We start from the raw sequence: 4,544 nt of genomic DNA, 5'->3' as shown, positions 1-4,544 counted from the left end.
CTTCGGGCTACATACTGCTAAGCTGAAACTTAGAAAAATCATAACTTCCTCATACGAAGTCAGAATTGGACGTTCTTTTTATGCACGCTCTCGGTTTAACGTATTCTACGAATTTGATTTAGATTGCTAAGGCAAAATATCGCTCTAACGTAAATTCACTATTAACGTCGCGTTGTGTCGTATCGGTTCTATCGCGAAACTTTGACAGGTCATAACTTTTTCGTTATAAATCGGATTTCGGCATTTTTTATATGTACGAAATCCTTGTAACATATACTACAACTTGGTTAAGATTAATCCTTCTAAATAATCTTCCATAAAAAAGTCATTTTTGATGCTTATCGTCTCTAAATTGACTAGCCCGGATCTACGGGCGTTACACAAAAAGGGTACTATATGTTTCATTTGAAAGACTTACATGTTAGATTTTTATGATAAAATTATAATATTATAAATTAAGAACCATAAGTGTGGTTGTTTATGTGTGAGAGGTTACCAAACTATTCATTAGTTTTCAATATTTTGAGTATGGAATGTGGTTGGCACCTAACATACACACCACACACGCACATATAGGATTATGATATTTTGAGAAGTGAGAGAGCAAATGAATAAGAAAATTGTGTCGTAAAAGGCGATATCGGTAATATTAAGAAGAGAGGCTATGAAGGTAGTGGTTGAGAAGAAAAAAGGATCCACGAGGCTGTTTTCGGGAACTATACTCGAAGCGTTTCACGAACGTATCCCTGCTTTGCGTTGGGAGTCTGCTCTTAAGGTAATTCTTTACTTGTTTCTCAATTTAACTTTGATTTTCACATGTATTTCGGTGTTTGTGTTGTAATTGAATCTTTGAAATTCAAATTGAGCTTACTAAGGCATCCAATTCTCAAGTTTTATGGTATGCTGCAAACTTAGTTACACATTAAGATACTAGGTTAGATACCCTTGTAGTAGACAGATTGATTATTTGTATTATTAACATCTAAAAGTGAACATAAGGATGTTTCAAATTGCAATATAAGAGGCTTACCAATTAGCAGACATTTGGGATCTGTTGTTGTATCATTTGTTTTAAAGTTTAGCCAAATTTTACTTAATGAAAGTACAAACATTTTAAATTCGTCCGCGAATGTACATGCTGCATATTGACTTTGAATTCATCCGAGCATGCACAGATTTCGAAGATGGACTTGGTTTTCTTAAACCATCTTGTCAAAGTAACGACCCCGCCATCGCTATGATAGGTCATGGGCTTGCAGTTCATGAATTCTTTGTAGGAGCACATTCGTTGGTGCCCTTGGTTTTCGCCTTGATTGGAACTATTAGTCCCGTTTCCGCTTTCGTTGTCGTTACTGCTGATTTGGGCCACAACAGCTGTTACAACAACCTGGAACACAACAGAGTCCATCTGTTGAGGTGGTGGTGGTGGTGGCGCTGATGTATTGTTCAATCGCTTGTTAGATTTCCGTGGTTGCATTTTTCTGCCATAAAGTTTAAAGGTGGAATGATGATAAGTCTTTGATAAGAGTTATAAATCGGGCATTACCGTAATGGAACACTTTGTTGTTATTGAAATTTGCAAGTAATTCATAAATGAAATTTACTATACTCAGTAAACAATTGCATAACAGATAGCAACACCCAATGAAATAAAATACATACCCATTTCATTGATAATATAGTACTAGTACATAGTTTGTGAAAATTGACCTTTAAGAAGGTCTAAAATAAAGAGTAGCATCAACACCTACTCGTAAATATAATCAATCACAAAATGTGAGTAGTATAAGTCCTACTCACGACGGGTGGTCTCCTGTGGGCCATAGGATGAAGTCATGGAGACCTGCATCTCCGTTATCCGATGCTCAGCTTCAATCACCCTCTCCTCGAGGGTCGAGTGCCTCTCCTGGTACTCCCTAGTTTCCGCTCTAGCAGTGGTGGGGTCCTCATGGAGGCGGTCAATGATATGACATGTCCTAGGTAGTCCCTCTCTAGTCGTTGAGCTCGTGTGTCAGTGACTTCCGCAGCAGCCCCCAGCTCCAAGATCCGGTTTGCCGACGCCCTGGTCTGATCCCCGATGTGCATGATTTGTTGAACCATGATAGGGAGGGCCATGTCTTCCGGTCCTCCTTGATTGAGGTTATAGAAAACTCGCTCCATGTCGTATGGAGAGCGTTGGTGTTGGTGCCTGCTCCACCTCTCTAGGTTCTCCGCCCAACGGGGCATGGGTCCTTGGTAGCCTGGACGATGTGCGGGAACTCGGGCGACATAAGGGGGGGTTAATGAATTCGAACTCTGCATCCGAGTCCTCCTCTACCTCTTCCTTGTCTTCTTCCTCCTCTAGATCCTCTTTGGGATCCTCTTCGGGGTCTTCCTCCGTTATCTCCTCAGGATCCTCTACGATCCATCCGCCATTTCCCTAGTTAGGGAAATAGGGGTCTATGAGCATATGAAATCCTGCCATGATGTCTGTGCAAGAATAGAGATATGAGAAGTACAAGAAGGGTTTAAGTGTATGAATCTGTAGTATTCTAAAATACTCCTATAGTATTATATACTTGATGTTTGATTCTACAGTTTCTTGGTATATAGAGTTGGTAAGTTTTAGGTTTGTTGCCCACCATGACCATTCCTAGACACATGTTAGTTATATGTCGTATAAATATAGTTGATCAGGCTATATTTATCTCAGATATGATTACATAATTGTCTAGGCTTAATCATAGTGTTCAACTTATCATAATGCTTTTTATATGGTTCTTATTATGATACTGTTTCTAGTATGTATGCAAGTGTGTATACTTTTTATAAAAATACTATTATATTTTAAAAGTATACTTGTTAGTCAGAGTGTTTTAGATCCATTTACTACTAGAAAACAGCCCTTTAATGACGCGCAAACAATGACACTCGCTGATAGAGGACGTGCATTTGTATGTGCCCTAAAAAATAATGTCAGTTTTACAAAATTTGAAGGATAGAGGGCACGCATTTGTGCGTGCCCTAAAAATAGTGTCCAACGAAAAAAATTAAAAACACGGAGGGCACCTATCATAAAAAAGCACGTCTTCTAAAACTGTCGCTTTATATTTTTCTTTAGGAAGACGCGTTCTCTTAGGGGGGAAATGAAATACCAAAAAATTAAACAGCCTGCCGATGCATCTCCTTCTTCTTCTTCTAAAATCCTCTACCAAAAAGCCCTAACAATCCTTTAAGCAGTTCATCTCTCTCTCTCTCTCTCTCTCTCTCTCTCTCTCTCTCTCTCTCTGCAAGCCCTAAGCCGCCACCACTATCATCGAACCTCATTATCTTTAAAAGTTGCAGTACACGATGACATCATCGTCTCCAAAAACCGCCATCAATGGCTGAGAAAACGAATGTGACTAGTGATCATGAGCCTGGAAAAACCGTAGCACATCATCCCTAAAATGCCCAATAGAAAAAAAAACCCCAGATTTAAATCCCTAATTGATTCAGACGATGATCATGAAGAGAACTTGGATGATGTCACACCTTCTTCACCTTATGGTTTGACTTCATGGCATTTTGATTCAAAGTTTTAGGTATTACTATACCCTTATCTCTTCAACTATATTCAATCGATCGCTTCAATGTCTTCAGTCGATTTCATTATCTTTAATTGATCGAAGTGAAGGATGATGATATTTTCGGAGTTGATTTGTTAGGGTTCGTTCACATCCCTGTGGAGGAGATTGCGATCTCCTCCTTGTTCCAAGATCCCCTCTTCTACTCTCTATGCATCTGCTTCTCGGTCCAATTCTGATTCTTTGTTAACAGTCGCAGACAGCACCTTTCACACATACTCACGTTTAATATTTTGAGCAAAATTTCGAGAATATGTTACGGTCTTAGAATCCATTTTTTTCCCTTGCTAATATTCGATGGAAATAGGTATTTTCATATGGACATGATTAGTTTCTGCAGCACCTCAATTAGGTTGTGTAGTTCTTGCAGAACTTTTTGATGCATGGCTATGGATAATTGACACCAAACAGGGACTCTTTGCATCTCAAGTCAGATTCCATGGCCCAGTTGCCAAGCTAAGGCCTCAACTTGCACCCGGTGAGCCTGAATCACCACCTGAAAAGGACCCTGTTCAAGAGATTCTAGCACATCGCCTATGGCTCGGCTTCTTCGTTGATCGTTTTGAGGTCAGTGTCTCTGTTCATGTGTTTAAATTACTGCAACAAGTTTTCAATCTGAAATGAAAACAATTGTATATTTGATTCTTTTATTTTTACAGGAGGTTCGACACAACAATGTGGAACAACTCTTGCTTCTTGGTAGAATGTTACAAGCGAGTGAAGCGACTACCAAATTCCCATGCAGATTTTCCTGCCATTCAGCCACCACTGGTTCCTTTTTCACTCTTATGTTGCTTGGACTTAAATTATCCTCATGCCAATTTCAGGGGAATTTGCACAAGTTTAAATTAGGACTTCAGCTTCTAGAAGACAGGATTTAGCGGTATTTAATATTATACTTTCTACTCTTTTCTTTACTCATTTGTCCTCTTCAATTGA

This window comes from Lactuca sativa, chromosome 5, assembly GCF_002870075.4.
Source record: "Lactuca sativa cultivar Salinas chromosome 5, Lsat_Salinas_v11, whole genome shotgun sequence".
NCBI classification, from domain to species: domain Eukaryota; kingdom Viridiplantae; phylum Streptophyta; class Magnoliopsida; order Asterales; family Asteraceae; genus Lactuca; species Lactuca sativa.
Note: the sequence above shows the minus strand (reverse complement) of the source record.